Below are 21,180 nucleotides of genomic sequence, written 5' to 3' on the forward strand. Positions count from 1 at the left end.
AGACGGCAGCACTGCAGAGGTGAGGACCGGCACCTGTTTGAAAGAGACAAATGCACACAAACACACACACAACAACGAACGAGAAACAAACACAGAGAGAGGAAAAAGTGGTTATACAGAACTTGAGGACATTATCTACATGTAATTACCTACATAATTACAAATTTGTTGTGTTTTCTTTAACAATGTCAGAAGGAGAGAGGCACTGAGGCACCGTCTTCCGCCCCCCGACGCTCCTGCCGCGCCTCCTCCTTCTGACAGGAACTGCCTACAGAACAAGCATGAATGATGCCTGAGTGGACACACGCAACTCACAAGTTCCTGGCTCTGTCAGCTCCTCTGCAGAGGGTTTCCCTAAGAAGGTGGACCTAGCAGGGTCACCGGGGGACGGGGAGCTGTGCCTCACGGCCCTCACTTCGTCGGAGAAACCCTCATGCAGAGTTCAGAAACTTGTGTGTTGAGTATGTCGCTGTGAGCCTCCACCATTTAACTAGTGGGTGAAGCCTGAACTGTCTAGAGACAGACCAGACCAGCTGCACAAGACAGACACTTCAAACCTGAGGACAAATCTGAGAGAACAGAAAAAGGAAAGGAAACTTAGCTTAGAACCATGCAGCGCTACAGGAGACGGCAGCACTGCAGAGGTGAGGACCGGCACCTGTTTGAAAGAGACAAATGCACACAAACACACACACAACAACGAACGAGAAACAAACACAGAGAGAGGAAAAAGTGGTTATACAGAACTTGAGGACATTATCTACATGTAATTACCTACATAATTACAAATTTGTTGTGTTTTCTTTAACAATGTCAGAAGGAGAGAGGCACTGAGGCACCGTCTTCCGCCCCCCGACGCTCCTGCCGCGCCTCCTCCTTCTGACAGGAACTGCCTACAGAACAAGCATGAATGATGCCTGAGTGGACACACGCAACTCACAAGTTCCTGGCTCTGTCAGCTCCTCTGCAGAGGGTTTCCCTAAGAAGGTGGACCTAGCAGGGTCACCGGGGGACGGGGAGCTGTGCCTCACGGCCCTCACTTCGTCGGAGAAACCCTCATGCAGAGTTCAGAAACTTGTGTGTTGAGTATGTCGCTGTGAGCCTCCACCATTTAACTAGTGGGTGAAGCCTGAACTGTCTAGAGACAGACCAGACCAGCTGCACAACACAGACACTTCAAACCTGAGGACAAATCTGAGAGAACAGAAAAAGGAAAGGAAACTTAGCTTAGAACCATGCAGCGCTACAGGAGACGGCAGCACTGCAGAGGTGAGGACCGGCACCTGTTTGAAAGAGACAAATGCACGCAAACACACACACAACAACGAACGAGAAACAAACACAGAGAGAGGAAAAAGTGGTTATACAGAACTTGAGGACATTATCTACATGTAATTATCTACATAATTACAAATTTGTTGTGTTTTCTTTAACAATGTCAGAAGGAGAGAGGCACTGAGGCACCGTCTTCCGCCCCCCGACGCTCCTGCCGCGCCTCCTCCTTCTGACAGGAACTGCCTACAGAACAAGCATGAATGATGCCTGAGTGGACACACGCAACTCACAAGTTCCTGGCTCTGTCAGCTCCTCTGCAGAGGGTTTCCCTAAGAAGGTGGACCTAGCAGGGTCACCGGGGGACGGGGAGCTGTGCCTCACGGCCCTCACTTCGTCGGAGAAACCCTCATGCAGAGTTCAGAAACTTGTGTGTTGAGTATGTCGCTGTGAGCGTCCACCATTTAACTAGTGGGTGAAGCCTGAACTGTCTAGAGACAGACCAGACCAGCTGCACAACACAGACACTTCAAACCTGAGGACAAATCTGAGAGAACAGAAAAAGGAAAGGAAACTTAGCTTAGAACCATGCAGCGCTACAGGAGACGGCAGCACTGCAGAGGTGAGGACCGGCACCTGTTTGAAAGAGACAAATGCACACAAACACACACACAACAACGAACGAGAAACAAACACAGAGAGAGGAAAAAGTGGTTATACAGAACTTGAGGACATTATCTACATGTAATTATCTACATAATTACAAATTTGTTGTGTTTTCTTTAACAATGTCAGAAGGAGAGAGGCACTGAGGCACCGTCTTCCGCCCCCCGACGCTCCTGCCGCGCCTCCTCCTTCTGACAGGAACTGCCTACAGAACAAGCATGAATGATGCCTGAGTGGACACACGCAACTCACAAGTTCCTGGCTCTGTCAGCTCCTCTGCAGAGGGTTTCCCTAAGAAGGTGGACCTAGCAGGGTCACCGGGGGACGGGGAGCTGTGCCTCACGGCCCTCACTTCGTCGGAGAAACCCTCATGCAGAGTTCAGAAACTTGTGTGTTGAGTATGTCGCTGTGAGCCTCCACCATTTAACTAGTGGGTGAAGCCTGAACTGTCTAGAGACAGACCAGACCAGCTGCACAACACAGACACTTCAAACCTGAGGACAAATCTGAGAGAACAGAAAAAGGAAAGGAAACTTAGCTTAGAACCATGCAGCGCTACAGGAGACGGCAGCACTGCAGAGGTGAGGACCGGCACCTGTTTGAAAGAGACAAATGCACACAAACACACACACAACAACGAACGAGAAACAAACACAGAGAGAGGAAAAAGTGGTTATACAGAACTTGAGGACATTATCTACATGTAATTATCTACATAATTACAAATTTGTTGTGTTTTCTTTAACAATGTCAGAAGGAGAGAGGCACTGAGGCACCGTCTTCCGCCCCCCGACGCTCCTGCCGCGCCTCCTCCTTCTGACAGGAACTGCCTACAGAACAAGCATGAATGATGCCTGAGTGGACACACGCAACTCACAAGTTCCTGGCTCTGTCAGCTCCTCTGCAGAGGGTTTCCCTAAGAAGGTGGACCTAGCAGGGTCACCGGGGGACGGGGAGCTGTGCCTCACGGCCCTCACTTCGTCGGAGAAACCCTCATGCAGAGTTCAGAAACTTGTGTGTTGAGTATGTCGCTGTGAGCCTCCACCATTTAACTAGTGGGTGAAGCCTGAACTGTCTAGAGACAGACCAGACCAGCTGCACAACACAGACACTTCAAACCTGAGGACAAATCTGAGAGAACAGAAAAAGGAAAGGAAACTTAGCTTAGAACCATGCAGCGCTACAGGAGACGGCAGCACTGCAGAGGTGAGGACCGGCACCTGTTTGAAAGAGACAAATGCACACAAACACACACACAACAACGAACGAGAAACAAACACAGAGAGAGGAAAAAGTGGTTATACAGAACTTGAGGACATTATCTACATGTAATTATCTACATAATTACAAATTTGTTGTGTTTTCTTTAACAATGTCAGAAGGAGAGAGGCACTGAGGCACCGTCTTCCGCCCCCCGACGCTCCTGCCGCGCCTCCTCCTTCTGACAGGAACTGCCTACAGAACAAGCATGAATGATGCCTGAGTGGACACACGCAACTCACAAGTTCCTGGCTCTGTCAGCTCCTCTGCAGAGGGTTTCCCTAAGAAGGTGGACCTAGCAGGGTCACCGGGGGACGGGGAGCTGTGCCTCACGGCCCTCACTTCGTCGGAGAAACCCTCATGCAGAGTTCAGAAACTTGTGTGTTGAGTATGTCGCTGTGAGCCTCCACCATTTAACTAGTGGGTGAAGCCTGAACTGTCTAGAGACAGACCAGACCAGCTGCACAACACAGACACTTCAAACCTGAGGACAAATCTGAGAGAACAGAAAAAGGAAAGGAAACTTAGCTTAGAACCATGCAGCGCTACAGGAGACGGCAGCACTGCAGAGGTGAGGACCGGCACCTGTTTGAAAGAGACAAATGCACACAAACACACACACAACAACGAACGAGAAACAAACACAGAGAGAGGAAAAAGTGGTTATACAGAACTTGAGGACATTATCTACATGTAATTATCTACATAATTACAAATTTGTTGTGTTTTCTTTAACAATGTCAGAAGGAGAGAGGCACTGAGGCACCGTCTTCCGCCCCCCGACGCTCCTGCCGCGCCTCCTCCTTCTGACAGGAACTGCCTACAGAACAAGCATGAATGATGCCTGAGTGGACACACGCAACTCACAAGTTCCTGGCTCTGTCAGCTCCTCTGCAGAGGGTTTCCCTAAGAAGGTGGACCTAGCAGGGTCACCGGGGGACGGGGAGCTGTGCCTCACGGCCCTCACTTCGTCGGAGAAACCCTCATGCAGAGTTCAGAAACTTGTGTGTTGAGTATGTCGCTGTGAGCCTCCACCATTTAACTAGTGGGTGAAGCCTGAACTGTCTAGAGACAGACCAGACCAGCTGCACAAGACAGACACTTCAAACCTGAGGACAAATCTGAGAGAACAGAAAAAGGAAAGGAAACTTAGCTTAGAACCATGCAGCGCTACAGGAGACGGCAGCACTGCAGAGGTGAGGACCGGCACCTGTTTGAAAGAGACAAATGCACACAAACACACACACAACAACGAACGAGAAACAAACACAGAGAGAGGAAAAAGTGGTTATACAGAACTTGAGGACATTATCTACATGTAATTACCTACATAATTACAAATTTGTTGTGTTTTCTTTAACAATGTCAGAAGGAGAGAGGCACTGAGGCACCGTCTTCCGCCCCCCGACGCTCCTGCCGCGCCTCCTCCTTCTGACAGGAACTGCCTACAGAACAAGCATGAATGATGCCTGAGTGGACACACGCAACTCACAAGTTCCTGGCTCTGTCAGCTCCTCTGCAGAGGGTTTCCCTAAGAAGGTGGACCTAGCAGGGTCACCGGGGGACGGGGAGCTGTGCCTCACGGCCCTCACTTCGTCGGAGAAACCCTCATGCAGAGTTCAGAAACTTGTGTGTTGAGTATGTCGCTGTGAGCCTCCACCATTTAACTAGTGGGTGAAGCCTGAACTGTCTAGAGACAGACCAGACCAGCTGCACAAGACAGACACTTCAAACCTGAGGACAAATCTGAGAGAACAGAAAAAGGAAAGGAAACTTAGCTTAGAACCATGCAGCGCTACAGGAGACGGCAGCACTGCAGAGGTGAGGACCGGCACCTGTTTGAAAGAGACAAATGCACACAAACACACACACAACAACGAACGAGAAACAAACACAGAGAGAGGAAAAAGTGGTTATACAGAACTTGAGGACATTATCTACATGTAATTACCTACATAATTACAAATTTGTTGTGTTTTCTTTAACAATGTCAGAAGGAGAGAGGCACTGAGGCACCGTCTTCCGCCCCCCGACGCTCCTGCCGCGCCTCCTCCTTCTGACAGGAACTGCCTACAGAACAAGCATGAATGATGCCTGAGTGGACACACGCAACTCACAAGTTCCTGGCTCTGTCAGCTCCTCTGCAGAGGGTTTCCCTAAGAAGGTGGACCTAGCAGGGTCACCGGGGGACGGGGAGCTGTGCCTCACGGCCCTCACTTCGTCGGAGAAACCCTCATGCAGAGTTCAGAAACTTGTGTGTTGAGTATGTCGCTGTGAGCCTCCACCATTTAACTAGTGGGTGAAGCCTGAACTGTCTAGAGACAGACCAGACCAGCTGCACAACACAGACACTTCAAACCTGAGGACAAATCTGAGAGAACAGAAAAAGGAAAGGAAACTTAGCTTAGAACCATGCAGCGCTACAGGAGACGGCAGCACTGCAGAGGTGAGGACCGGCACCTGTTTGAAAGAGACAAATGCACACAAACACACACACAACAACGAACGAGAAACAAACACAGAGAGAGGAAAAAGTGGTTATACAGAACTTGAGGACATTATCTACATGTAATTATCTACATAATTACAAATTTGTTGTGTTTTCTTTAACAATGTCAGAAGGAGAGAGGCACTGAGGCACCGTCTTCCGCCCCCCGACGCTCCTGCCGCGCCTCCTCCTTCTGACAGGAACTGCCTACAGAACAAGCATGAATGATGCCTGAGTGGACACACGCAACTCACAAGTTCCTGGCTCTGTCAGCTCCTCTGCAGAGGGTTTCCCTAAGAAGGTGGACCTAGCAGGGTCACCGGGGGACGGGGAGCTGTGCCTCACGGCCCTCACTTCGTCGGAGAAACCCTCATGCAGAGTTCAGAAACTTGTGTGTTGAGTATGTCGCTGTGAGCCTCCACCATTTAACTAGTGGGTGAAGCCTGAACTGTCTAGAGACAGACCAGACCAGCTGCACAACACAGACACTTCAAACCTGAGGACAAATCTGAGAGAACAGAAAAAGGAAAGGAAACTTAGCTTAGAACCATGCAGCGCTACAGGAGACGGCAGCACTGCAGAGGTGAGGACCGGCACCTGTTTGAAAGAGACAAATGCACACAAACACACACACAACAACGAACGAGAAACAAACACAGAGAGAGGAAAAAGTGGTTATACAGAACTTGAGGACATTATCTACATGTAATTATCTACATAATTACAAATTTGTTGTGTTTTCTTTAACAATGTCAGAAGGAGAGAGGCACTGAGGCACCGTCTTCCGCCCCCCGACGCTCCTGCCGCGCCTCCTCCTTCTGACAGGAACTGCCTACAGAACAAGCATGAATGATGCCTGAGTGGACACACGCAACTCACAAGTTCCTGGCTCTGTCAGCTCCTCTGCAGAGGGTTTCCCTAAGAAGGTGGACCTAGCAGGGTCACCGGGGGACGGGGAGCTGTGCCTCACGGCCCTCACTTCGTCGGAGAAACCCTCATGCAGAGTTCAGAAACTTGTGTGTTGAGTATGTCGCTGTGAGCCTCCACCATTTAACTAGTGGGTGAAGCCTGAACTGTCTAGAGACAGACCAGACCAGCTGCACAACACAGACACTTCAAACCTGAGGACAAATCTGAGAGAACAGAAAAAGGAAAGGAAACTTAGCTTAGAACCATGCAGCGCTACAGGAGACGGCAGCACTGCAGAGGTGAGGACCGGCACCTGTTTGAAAGAGACAAATGCACACAAACACACACACAACAACGAACGAGAAACAAACACAGAGAGAGGAAAAAGTGGTTATACAGAACTTGAGGACATTATCTACATGTAATTATCTACATAATTACAAATTTGTTGTGTTTTCTTTAACAATGTCAGAAGGAGAGAGGCACTGAGGCACCGTCTTCCGCCCCCCGACGCTCCTGCCGCGCCTCCTCCTTCTGACAGGAACTGCCTACAGAACAAGCATGAATGATGCCTGAGTGGACACACGCAACTCACAAGTTCCTGGCTCTGTCAGCTCCTCTGCAGAGGGTTTCCCTAAGAAGGTGGACCTAGCAGGGTCACCGGGGGACGGGGAGCTGTGCCTCACGGCCCTCACTTCGTCGGAGAAACCCTCATGCAGAGTTCAGAAACTTGTGTGTTGAGTATGTCGCTGTGAGCCTCCACCATTTAACTAGTGGGTGAAGCCTGAACTGTCTAGAGACAGACCAGACCAGCTGCACAACACAGACACTTCAAACCTGAGGACAAATCTGAGAGAACAGAAAAAGGAAAGGAAACTTAGCTTAGAACCATGCAGCGCTACAGGAGACGGCAGCACTGCAGAGGTGAGGACCGGCACCTGTTTGAAAGAGACAAATGCACACAAACACACACACAACAACGAACGAGAAACAAACACAGAGAGAGGAAAAAGTGGTTATACAGAACTTGAGGACATTATCTACATGTAATTATCTACATAATTACAAATTTGTTGTGTTTTCTTTAACAATGTCAGAAGGAGAGAGGCACTGAGGCACCGTCTTCCGCCCCCCGACGCTCCTGCCGCGCCTCCTCCTTCTGACAGGAACTGCCTACAGAACAAGCATGAATGATGCCTGAGTGGACACACGCAACTCACAAGTTCCTGGCTCTGTCAGCTCCTCTGCAGAGGGTTTCCCTAAGAAGGTGGACCTAGCAGGGTCACCGGGGGACGGGGAGCTGTGCCTCACGGCCCTCACTTCGTCGGAGAAACCCTCATGCAGAGTTCAGAAACTTGTGTGTTGAGTATGTCGCTGTGAGCCTCCACCATTTAACTAGTGGGTGAAGCCTGAACTGTCTAGAGACAGACCAGACCAGCTGCACAAGACAGACACTTCAAACCTGAGGACAAATCTGAGAGAACAGAAAAAGGAAAGGAAACTTAGCTTAGAACCATGCAGCGCTACAGGAGACGGCAGCACTGCAGAGGTGAGGACCGGCACCTGTTTGAAAGAGACAAATGCACACAAACACACACACAACAACGAACGAGAAACAAACACAGAGAGAGGAAAAAGTGGTTATACAGAACTTGAGGACATTATCTACATGTAATTACCTACATAATTACAAATTTGTTGTGTTTTCTTTAACAATGTCAGAAGGAGAGAGGCACTGAGGCACCGTCTTCCGCCCCCCGACGCTCCTGCCGCGCCTCCTCCTTCTGACAGGAACTGCCTACAGAACAAGCATGAATGATGCCTGAGTGGACACACGCAACTCACAAGTTCCTGGCTCTGTCAGCTCCTCTGCAGAGGGTTTCCCTAAGAAGGTGGACCTAGCAGGGTCACCGGGGGACGGGGAGCTGTGCCTCACGGCCCTCACTTCGTCGGAGAAACCCTCATGCAGAGTTCAGAAACTTGTGTGTTGAGTATGTCGCTGTGAGCCTCCACCATTTAACTAGTGGGTGAAGCCTGAACTGTCTAGAGACAGACCAGACCAGCTGCACAAGACAGACACTTCAAACCTGAGGACAAATCTGAGAGAACAGAAAAAGGAAAGGAAACTTAGCTTAGAACCATGCAGCGCTACAGGAGACGGCAGCACTGCAGAGGTGAGGACCGGCACCTGTTTGAAAGAGACAAATGCACACAAACACACACACAACAACGAACGAGAAACAAACACAGAGAGAGGAAAAAGTGGTTATACAGAACTTGAGGACATTATCTACATGTAATTACCTACATAATTACAAATTTGTTGTGTTTTCTTTAACAATGTCAGAAGGAGAGAGGCACTGAGGCACCGTCTTCCGCCCCCCGACGCTCCTGCCGCGCCTCCTCCTTCTGACAGGAACTGCCTACAGAACAAGCATGAATGATGCCTGAGTGGACACACGCAACTCACAAGTTCCTGGCTCTGTCAGCTCCTCTGCAGAGGGTTTCCCTAAGAAGGTGGACCTAGCAGGGTCACCGGGGGACGGGGAGCTGTGCCTCACGGCCCTCACTTCGTCGGAGAAACCCTCATGCAGAGTTCAGAAACTTGTGTGTTGAGTATGTCGCTGTGAGCCTCCACCATTTAACTAGTGGGTGAAGCCTGAACTGTCTAGAGACAGACCAGACCAGCTGCACAACACAGACACTTCAAACCTGAGGACAAATCTGAGAGAACAGAAAAAGGAAAGGAAACTTAGCTTAGAACCATGCAGCGCTACAGGAGACGGCAGCACTGCAGAGGTGAGGACCGGCACCTGTTTGAAAGAGACAAATGCACACAAACACACACACAACAACGAACGAGAAACAAACACAGAGAGAGGAAAAAGTGGTTATACAGAACTTGAGGACATTATCTACATGTAATTATCTACATAATTACAAATTTGTTGTGTTTTCTTTAACAATGTCAGAAGGAGAGAGGCACTGAGGCACCGTCTTCCGCCCCCCGACGCTCCTGCCGCGCCTCCTCCTTCTGACAGGAACTGCCTACAGAACAAGCATGAATGATGCCTGAGTGGACACACGCAACTCACAAGTTCCTGGCTCTGTCAGCTCCTCTGCAGAGGGTTTCCCTAAGAAGGTGGACCTAGCAGGGTCACCGGGGGACGGGGAGCTGTGCCTCACGGCCCTCACTTCGTCGGAGAAACCCTCATGCAGAGTTCAGAAACTTGTGTGTTGAGTATGTCGCTGTGAGCCTCCACCATTTAACTAGTGGGTGAAGCCTGAACTGTCTAGAGACAGACCAGACCAGCTGCACAAGACAGACACTTCAAACCTGAGGACAAATCTGAGAGAACAGAAAAAGGAAAGGAAACTTAGCTTAGAACCATGCAGCGCTACAGGAGACGGCAGCACTGCAGAGGTGAGGACCGGCACCTGTTTGAAAGAGACAAATGCACACAAACACACACACAACAACGAACGAGAAACAAACACAGAGAGAGGAAAAAGTGGTTATACAGAACTTGAGGACATTATCTACATGTAATTATCTACATAATTACAAATTTGTTGTGTTTTCTTTAACAATGTCAGAAGGAGAGAGGCACTGAGGCACCGTCTTCCGCCCCCCGACGCTCCTGCCGCGCCTCCTCCTTCTGACAGGAACTGCCTACAGAACAAGCATGAATGATGCCTGAGTGGACACACGCAACTCACAAGTTCCTGGCTCTGTCAGCTCCTCTGCAGAGGGTTTCCCTAAGAAGGTGGACCTAGCAGGGTCACCGGGGGACGGGGAGCTGTGCCTCATGGCCCTCACTTCGTCGGAGAAACCCTCATGCAGAGTTCAGAAACTTGTGTGTTGAGTATGTCGCTGTGAGCCTCCACCATTTAACTAGTGGGTGAAGCCTGAACTGTCTAGAGACAGACCAGACCAGCTGCACAAGACAGACACTTCAAACCTGAGGACAAATCTGAGAGAACAGAAAAAGGAAAGGAAACTTAGCTTAGAACCATGCAGCGCTACAGGAGACGGCAGCACTGCAGAGGTGAGGACCGGCACCTGTTTGAAAGAGACAAATGCACACAAACACACACACAACAACGAACGAGAAACAAACACAGAGAGAGGAAAAAGTGGTTATACAGAACTTGAGGACATTATCTACATGTAATTATCTACATAATTACAAATTTGTTGTGTTTTCTTTAACAATGTCAGAAGGAGAGAGGCACTGAGGCACCGTCTTCCGCCCCCCGACGCTCCTGCCGCGCCTCCTCCTTCTGACAGGAACTGCCTACAGAACAAACATGAATGATGCCTGAGTGGACACACGCAACTCACAAGTTCCTGGCTCTGTCAGCTCCTCTGCAGAGGGTTTCCCTAAGAAGGTGGACCTAGCAGGGTCACCGGGGGACGGGGAGCTGTGCCTCACGGCCCTCACTTCGTCGGAGAAACCCTCATGCAGAGTTCAGAAACTTGTGTGTTGAGTATGTCGCTGTGAGCCTCCACCATTTAACTAGTGGGTGAAGCCTGAACTGTCTAGAGACAGACCAGACCAGCTGCACAACACAGACACTTCAAACCTGAGGACAAATCTGAGAGAACAGAAAAAGGAAAGGAAACTTAGCTTAGAACCATGCAGCGCTACAGGAGACGGCAGCACTGCAGAGGTGAGGACCGGCACCTGTTTGAAAGAGACAAATGCACACAAACACACACACAACAACGAACGAGAAACAAACACAGAGAGAGGAAAAAGTGGTTATACAGAACTTGAGGACATTATCTACATGTAATTATCTACATAATTACAAATTTGTTGTGTTTTCTTTAACAATGTCAGAAGGAGAGAGGCACTGAGGCACCGTCTTCCGCCCCCCGACGCTCCTGCCGCGCCTCCTCCTTCTGACAGGAACTGCCTACAGAACAAGCATGAATGATGCCTGAGTGGACACACGCAACTCACAAGTTCCTGGCTCTGTCAGCTCCTCTGCAGAGGGTTTCCCTAAGAAGGTGGACCTAGCAGGGTCACCGGGGGACGGGGAGCTGTGCCTCACGGCCCTCACTTCGTCGGAGAAACCCTCATGCAGAGTTCAGAAACTTGTGTGTTGAGTATGTCGCTGTGAGCCTCCACCATTTAACTAGTGGGTGAAGCCTGAACTGTCTAGAGACAGACCAGACCAGCTGCACAACACAGACACTTCAAACCTGAGGACAAATCTGAGAGAACAGAAAAAGGAAAGGAAACTTAGCTTAGAACCATGCAGCGCTACAGGAGACGGCAGCACTGCAGAGGTGAGGACCGGCACCTGTTTGAAAGAGACAAATGCACACAAACACACACACAACAACGAACGAGAAACAAACACAGAGAGAGGAAAAAGTGGTTATACAGAACTTGAGGACATTATCTACATGTAAATATATAACCATGTCATAGCATCATAGGACCAAATTTGTTGTAAGATTCTAAATATATGTGACGTCATCATCCTGTAAGCCGAATAGGGCTTTGGACCTTGATGTCACAGCAGGCGGGCCACGCCTCCCGCCGCCATGACAGTAGGCCAGACAAAGGATACAGCTTCAGCTATGGTTCGTACTTGTTTTGTAGTTGGTTGCAACGTTAGAGCTCATGATCGTGAAGGCAAGAACCTGGATAATGGGCTATCTTTTCATCGTTTTCCGTATCCGATATCACCAAACAAAGACGCCAGTCATGTGCAATCCCCAGCTTTTTGTTGATTTGCTCGTGGCATTTTCTCTCCAGTGAGTTCTAAATTAATTCATATCACTATCCGGTTGTTCAGTCTGACGTCACTAGCCGTGTCTGGGTCTAAACTCCGCTGCAGGTCCATATATCAAACGATCACTATGGCATTATTGAGAGTTGAAAAACTGTCTAAAGTCTTTCATCTTTAATAAAATGATCAGCGTTCTGCTCTACCAGGTGTAACAATTGAGTTTAACATCCAGGCATCCATGAAAACGGAATTTATGACATTTAACGGAGTTAGAAGTTAGCAGGGAGTTAGCTCGCTAGCTTCTATCTAAATACAATATAGCATGTCCTGACTGCGGGGTTTTGGAAACAAATTAAAACGTACAACTCTGCTATCACTTCCAGCATAAATGAAGACAGAAAACTAAACAGCAGTGACGTTTGTAGGGTGACTGAAGTTGGGCTAGCTGGTATATAATGATGTGCTACGTGACCGCTAGCGACACAGCTATGTTAGCATAATATAAACAAGCTAACTTTTTTTCCACTCGATAAAAGTTAATGTGAGCGTTCTCGGTGGTCAGGAACAAATGTAATCGCATGGCAGGATGCTGTAAAAGGACCAAACTTCAGCCAGGAGAACAACTGAGATAATCCATCCACAATACGAGGTTAGTCATTCATATACTGCTGCATGGGCTGGGTTGTAGTTACATCCTAAGGTTTTAAAAACTGAGCTTAAATAAATGATTAGCGGTAATAAAAGCCGAGGGAGGTCAACGGTGATCACTGACTGTTTTAGGAGCTTTTTGAGATCAAATAGAAGAAAACTTTGCTTCAAACCATGCAGGGCAGCTGTCTAGAGGTGAGCTTGTGTGATTCTTATTCTGTCAGTGAACAACCTAAAAACAGAAAAAAAGAAAGAAAACTTACCTTAGAAATCTGTAGGGTTGTTTCCTCTGAGACATGTTGGAATCTGTAAACAGCTACTCCAAAAAGGATCCAGGTGTTTCAAAATACCTCTTTGGTGAACGTTTCAATTCTGCTAACATAAATGCTGCAATTAATTAACTAAAAGTCATTGCTCTTCACCCCTATTTATAGACTTTTGCGGATCAACGGATTAAAGCATCATAGGACCAAATTTGTTGTAAGATTCTAAATATATGTGACGTCATCATCCTGTAAGCCGAATAGGGCTTTGGACCTTGATGTCACAGGAGGCGGGCCACGCCCCCCGCCGCCATGACAGTAGGCCAGACAAAGGATACAGCTTCAGCTATGGTTCGTACTTGTTTTGTAGTTGGTTGCAACGTTAGAGCTCATGATCGTGAAGGCAAGAACCTGGATAATGGGCTATCTTTTCATCGTTTTCCATCCTGGCGGCAACATGTATCCGATATCACCAAACAAAGACGCCAGTCATGTGCAATCCCCAGCTTTTTGTTGATTTGCTCGTGGCATTTTCTCTCCAGTGAGTTCTAAATTAATTCATATCACTATCCGGTTGTTCAGTCTGACGTCACTAGCCGTGTCTGGGTCTAAACTCCGCTGCAGGTCCATATATCAAACGATCACTATGGCATTACTGAGAGTTGAAAAACTGTCTAAAGTCTTTCATCTTTAATAAAATGATCAGCGTTCTGCTCTACCAGGTGTAACAATTGAGTTTAACATCCAGGCATCCATGAAAACGGAATTTATGACATTTAACGGAGTTAGAAGTTAGCAGGGAGTTAGCTCGCTAGCTTCTATCTAAATACAATATAGCATGTCCTGACTGCGGGGTTTTGGAAACAAATTAAAACGTACAACTCTGCTATCACTTCCAGCATAAATGAAGACAGAAAACTAAACAGCAGTGACGTTTGTAGGGTGACTGAAGTTGGGCTAGCTGGTATATAATGATGTGCTACGTGACCGCTAGCGACACAGCTATGTTAGCATAATATAAACAAGCTAACTTTTTTTCCACTCGATAAAAGTTAATGTGAGCGTTCTCGGTGGTCAGGAACAAATGTAATCGCATGGCAGGATGCTGTAAAAGGACCAAACTTCAGCCAGGAGAACAACTGAGATAATCCATCCACAATACGAGGTTAGTCATTCATATACTGCTGCATGGGCTGGGTTGTAGTTACATCCTAAGGTTTTAAAAACTGAGCTTAAATAAATGATTAGCGGTAATAAAAGCCGAGGGAGGTCAACGGTGATCACTGACTGTTTTAGGAGCTTTTTGAGATCAAATAGAAGAAAACTTTGCTTCAAACCATGCAGGGCAGCTGTCTAGAGGTGAGCTTGTGTGATTCTTATTCTGTCAGTGAACAACCTAAAAACAGAAAAAAAGAAAGAAAACTTACCTTAGAAATCTGTAGGGTTGTTTCCTCTGAGACATGTTGGAATCTGTAAACAGCTACTCCAAAAAGGATCCAGGTGTTTCAAAATACCTCTTTGGTGAACGTTTCAATTCTGCTAACATAAATGCTGCAATTAATTAACTAAAAGTCATTGCTCTTCACCCCTATTTATAGACTTTTGCGGATCAACGGATTAAAGCATCATAGGACCAAATTTGTTGTAAGATTCTAAATATATGTGATGTCATCATCCTGTAAGCCGAATAGGGCTTTGGACCTTGATGTCACAGGAGGCGGGCCACGCCCCCCGCCGCCATGCGTATCGAGGCTTGCTTCATTTATGGGAGGAGCTGAAAATGATGACGTCCGAAGCCTCGCTGCCCGGCTGTACCACGTGACTGGTTCAGGAAGCGGTTCGAACTTTGCCACAAATAATCATTTTCCATACTGCCAGCATAAATATACACAGTATGCTGCCATCACTACAATATAGATGTTTTACACACTCCTTTTGTTGTTGACATTTACAGGCTGTGTGCAAAATGCCACACTCTTCAAATTCATGCCAACTAATATTTTTACGTCCAGTAGGTGTCCTGCTAGAGCAAATGAAGCTTCAAGAAGCTTCGCGTTGAGGTGAACCAATTGGATGAAAAGCTTCAGTGCTTCATGAGGCTTCATCTGCCCATCACTATCCCTCTGCTTCACTTATGGACGCACATGCCCCTCGCGTCGGGGCCTGTGCGTGAAGGGTCCTCCGATTGAAGAGATTGCTGCGGAAGTGCCTGTTGTCGGTATATTTAGACATTTTCCAAATCACATTGTAGTGAGGTATACAGAACACAATAAATTATATAATGTAAACAACTACCTGAAAAACAGCAGATACAGCAGAGGAATTAATTATAGGCTATTACTTTTGTATCGTTTATTGCATTTATGGAGGGAGTGATGTATGCTGGGTAATGGCACAGCTAGCTACTGGGTGACTTTATTCACCCGCTTCGGCTGTTATCAGTCCATACAATGGGCGTTATTAGCACAAATCAGTCCCATAGATATGGGCCATTTCCTGCTAGATTGTTCAGAAGGTTGTTCTCATCCATCCAGATGGAGGATCACTAACAGGAGCGTGGGAAGACTCCAGAATCCACTCTGGCTGGAATCCGGTGGATATGCAGTGTGTACAGGTAAGACCATTTAAACAGACAGCATTTATAGAATGACTATTAAAAGTCAGCGAGTGTCAGTAATGTTAATGTGGTTATGTTAGTAATACACCGAGTGCTAATATAACAGCTTTAAGATGCATTTGTAGATATTATTACGTGTTTTACCGTCTTTATGGTGCTAGCTTAAAGTTACGGTGTAAACGTTAGCTTATATTGGAGGAAAGCTGTTACTGTTTAAACGATGTTAGCACAGAAATATTAGCTTCTGTCATGACTGATGAAGTTACTAGTTAATAAAGTTTCCAGTAATATAATAATAATATATAATAATAATCGCAGCCACAGATTGACAGCAAATATCTCGATTAGCTTCAGTGCATCTATAATAAATATGTGCAAGTTTCAGTGCTTCGTTTAAACTGTATGATACTTATACTGACCCAGGGTCAGTGTAAAATACAATCCTAGCTGTGTGAACAAAGCCTGGCTTCTTTAGTCCTGCATGACAAACCACAGGATGCAGGTTATTATTACTGTTTCCTGCTGGCACACCTGTCACACCTGAGAGTCGGCTAGAAACTTACAGTGACGTGGACATCATGCAAAGACTGCCAGACTCTGTAATACTGCAAATGATCAGTGACTCAGGTTAACACTAAACTTTAAACGGCACCTCTGTGTCTCTGTGTGCTGAACATTTAGGATTGAGTCAGGCTGCATCAGCTGAAGCTGTTATTTGTATATATCAGTATTTTTTTTATTCAGGTGTGGGGAAAATACGTAACACTGCAGTGAAGCGATGCACCAGAGTAATCCCTGGCCAAAGGTATCGTACTCAAATCAGACTACTGATCCAGCCACATCAGCCTTTTGTGAGGTTTGTTTAAAGTAGACTTAAAGTGAACTACAGGTTCCTGAGAGGTGGACTGTGAGCACAGAAACACATGTTCATACATACAGCTGCAGCAAACTTACATTAATTTTAAATAGATTTGTTACTCTGGTGTCTATCTTTGTGTTAGTCCTCTGACAGACTGGTGACCTGTCCAGGTGTGCTCTACCTATGACTACTGGGACAGGCTCTAGCCTCTGTAATAGAAATTTTCTGTTATTCTCATTTAAAGTATTTAAGTGCTTATGCATATGCTTAGTTGTAACACTGTTACTGTTCAGTGAAAGTTTCTAAAACTAGATGAACTTACTTCAGCGTCAGCAGTTTGAGAAAACAACTCCCTTTACGGGTGCTGATAAGGCCACAAAACAGCATAACCATTGATCCGTTGAAGTGTGGTAGGATCCGTTTGTAACTTCCTCCCTCTTCCTTGGAATGCATAAAGGAGTAGGAGCACCACTTCTGTGGCAGCGCTGACATGACTGAACTGTGATGTTTGATGTGTGTTGGCGCAGTAATAAATAGCTTGATCACAGCTCTTTCTGTGTTGCAGACTTTATTTAAAAAATTCCACGACACCTCCCACCCTCCCACTGCGAACCTGAATTGAATATTCAGAAGACATTTGTTTAAATAGTTCTACAAATCGGAGCTGTTGGTGTGTCCTTGGATTGTGTGGTAATAATATTAGAGCCTGCAATCTTTCTTACTGAATCTCTACTATGAGTCATGTTACCTGAGATTAATTCTGTTTACCTGTCAGCCTGGACGAATGTGCTGTGTGAAGGAAATTAAATTAAATCAGATCTGAACTGCTGCTACTTTTTGTTATTTTAATTCTCTTCTCTGTTTTCCAGAACAGTTCTCCACAGTCGCTGTCCACATGGGTCAGTGGGACCAAGAAGCACTCTGCTAATGTGTGGACTCTGACCAGCAACATCCAGCAGGACCCAGACAGCATTTTCTATCTCCCAGCTGGAGTTTTTGTTTGTCTGTGACTGGAGAGTCAGATTTTTGTTGAGCTTCACACTTGCAGACCTAAGTCAGTTTGCAGAGATCCCTCCCACTCTGGCTTTTATGTCCTAGATTTCTTATCTGAAACAGTAATATTTCAGTGACTGCTGCTTGTACCACAGGTTAATACACGCTACTGATCCCTGATAGGAGAATCATCAATTTTGGCAACAAAGAAGCCTGGTGGATGTTTGTTTACAGTCTGATGATGGGACATCATGCTCTGCATCGTCAAAGTTTGCCTCCTCATTATTATTCATACCCAGTAATGTGAAGTATGCTTATATCTACTATAACTGAACCAACCTGGTGCTCTTCATTTATGGAGGCTGTTGAGTCTGAATGTTGGATGTTGTGTATCTCGTGTTCTCTGGGCTTTGTTGTCCTCAGTCTTTTCGCAGGATCAGAAAACAAAACCAGGAGGCGCGTAAATGTTTCTTCAAATGTTTCTTCTGGATGATGATAAGACTGTGACACGGGATGCCACCTTTGGTCTTGTGATGAAGCAAAGCTCAGGAAGAAGTGGGATTAAATGGTACCCACATGTGTGCTGCTGAGAAGGATGTACAGGGGCACCTGCAGCCAAATCCAAGCCTCAGGTTAGTTGTAGTTGCAGAACGCTATAGGACTGAGACAGCTGAGGCATCAAATGTTTGATTAAACGGATGAAAAAGAGAAGTTTCTTCCCTATAATTATCACTTCTTAAAATCTGTAGCAACTTCAAGTCTGTCATCGTGCTGAGCATGCAAAGAATGTGACAATATATTTTTGTTCAATATTTAATTTCTTTTAGTTGCAATTGTTAAATGAAAAAATATATATATTCTTATAATTTAGCAAACTAATTTATCAAAAAAAAATATACATATATCTGTATTAGTTTTAATAAATTAATTTGATACCTGTATTGAAAATACCATATTGTATTCATACAGAATCAGTTTGGTATCAGAATCAGAATCAGAATACTTTATTGATCCCTGGGGGAAATTATTTTTTGTTACAGTGCTCCATTTTAAACCAACATTAAGACAAGACAGACAATACGCTAACTAAGAATAGTACAATATATACATATATATACATACATACATACATACATACATAAGTCACTTATAAATAAATATTTGGAAAAGAAACATGTGTAGTTGTAGCAGCAAACAGTGTGTTAAGTGGATGCGTTGTACAGGGAGATGGCCACAGGCAGGAATGATTTCCTGTGTCGTTCAGTGGTGCTTTTCGGTAATCTCAGTCTCTCACTGAACGAGCTCCTGTGACTGACCAACATGTCATGGAGTGGGTGGGATCATTGTTTGTCTGCTCACTGATTGTTGAAACTAAGAGCTACTTTGATCTGTTTAGATCTAAAGTATCCAAAGTTGAGCTCTGATGTTTCTTCACCCCTGTGTGTGTGATATGTGATTCCTACATGCTGGCAGAGCAGCAGTTTGTGCTCACAGATGGTGACGGTGTGGAGAGACGGTGGTGTTTCCTCAGAAGAACCAGCAGAGTCACTTGCTGACTGATGCTCATCTGCACTGCACAGAGGAAATCAACTGACCGAGGTTTGTCCAGTGACGTGTTATGAATGTATATTTGTTTTATGCTTACAGTTATGTTTTTCTTGACAGAGGCTCTGCAGAGGTTAGACAAAGCAGAGAAAACATGTGCTTTACATTTTACTGTGATTTATTGAGATATTTGTTGCCTGATGTTCAGCAGGAATGGAGAAATAGAATCAAAGGGAGATGTTTTTGATGTTTTTGTAATGATGTAAGTAAATCTTCAATATTATTTATTTGCTTGGTTATATTAGGAGTGTTTCTGAGTGAGGGGGAGAAGAGTCATCATCCAGGTAAAGTGACGTAGATCAGTGGATACACTTGTCTCCCCTTTAAAGGAGACAATCCAAGTCATCCTTAAATGTTAGTGCTTTCAAATACACAAACATTTTTAAAGGACAAAAATGAACATCCAACTTTGACTGTAACACAAAATAAATCTTTCCATGTGTGTTTTCAAACTCTCAGATGGGCAGCATATCAGTCTTGGACTGTCTAACCTGCCGGAGCAGCACTGAATGACCACCACACATGAGCATGTTCCTGCAACATTCAGCATCTGATCCTTCATCTGTGTGCTTCTGCTTTTGGTAAGTAGAGTTACCCAACTCCAGTAACTCTACACACATGCCATCCATTTCTGACGGCCTGGTTACTTCCTGTCAGTTACTTTAGAAACCATGTGGTCACCTGACCTAACACTATTCAAGTGTCACATGTCAAACAGCTGGAGAGGAAACTACACCAGTGTACTGGGATGTACACGTGCCAGATGCTGTTCCTTCATGGTGACATCACAGAGACAGCCCCACCCACCTCAGGACCTCGCCATTTATCATGATGATTATAATGATGACAGCGAGCGGAACTAAGACTGTAAAAATCCACGACCAGAATTTTTCTTTCTAATTATTAATGAATACTGAGAGCCTCTTTCTGTGTTTTGTATGTTTTGGGGTTGTTTTTTTTTTACCTCATTTGTTACTAACAAAGTTCACCAAACTCACACAGTTTACATTCTGTATGTTTCCATCTTTACCAGCCACACTCTAACTGCATTTAAGAAAATAATCCTTAGAAATCGTCATTTTTCTCTTTTGTAATTGATGATAATTCAGTGAATATAAGATAAGATAAGATAACTCTTTATTGTCATTGCACAGTCATACATAGTACAGTAGTACAATGAAATTGGAAAAACTGTCCTACGTCGGCACTACATATAACACAACACGACACGATATGACACATCACAACGTAACAAACAACACAACACAGTAACACACTGCTTCCTTCTATTGCGTCACACATTGCTTTAAGTTTTTCAGTGTCCAGTTATTTTTTACTGCTGTTTAAATTCTCTGAATGTTTGACCCTGTAGACTGTTTGATGGACTGCTTGTCTTCCTGTTTGTAACCGCCGCCTGTTTTTTTTTAATAAAGATTTGGATTTCTGACTTCAACACAGCCTCTGCGTGTCCTCCCTTTGAGTCCTCTTCCTCTGTGAACGTGTTGCATGTGTCACAGATTCATTTTATTAGCAGCTTTCCCACAGTGAGTTGCATCAGCATTCATTCACAGCACATTTCAGAAGGATTCAGATTAATACAGTGATCTTATAGTCAGAATGATCCTGACAGAGTGCCACTGTAAACTATCTTTCATCAGGTAAATTTCAAAGTTCAGTATTTCAAAGCAGGAGTTATGAAGACTCATACTGGCATTAGGACTAATAATATGTACTTACAGAGTCAAAGTTTTTTAATTATGCTAGAATATTGGAAGACAATCAACTTTTAGTGTTTTCCGCATATTAATTATTCTGAAATAGAGACGTGACCCTAACTGTACAGAAGCACTAA

General features: G+C 45.6%; 1 long non-coding RNA gene across 21 annotated transcripts; it reads left to right on the forward strand.

The window, feature by feature from the left end:
• The first annotated feature begins 12,178 nt into the window (after nucleotides 1–12,178).
• Nucleotides 12,179–20,781, forward strand: LOC143416135 (uncharacterized). Of its 21 annotated transcripts, XR_013096486.1 has the most exons (9): nucleotides 12,179–12,368; nucleotides 12,906–13,795; nucleotides 14,333–15,472; nucleotides 15,789–15,868; nucleotides 16,616–18,355; nucleotides 19,197–19,322; nucleotides 19,574–19,682; nucleotides 19,788–19,909; nucleotides 20,030–20,781. It is a non-coding gene; the product is annotated as an uncharacterized LOC143416135 (long non-coding RNA). The 21 variants fall into 21 exon arrangements; XR_013096489.1 differs by lacking the exon at nucleotides 14,333–15,472; XR_013096502.1 differs by lacking the exon at nucleotides 14,333–15,472 and having other exon boundaries at nucleotides 17,296–18,355.
• Nucleotides 20,782–21,180: the final 399 nt, after the last annotated feature.

This window comes from Maylandia zebra, unplaced genomic scaffold (assembly GCF_041146795.1).
Source record: "Maylandia zebra isolate NMK-2024a unplaced genomic scaffold, Mzebra_GT3a scaffold17, whole genome shotgun sequence".
NCBI lineage: Eukaryota > Metazoa > Chordata > Actinopteri > Cichliformes > Cichlidae > Maylandia > Maylandia zebra.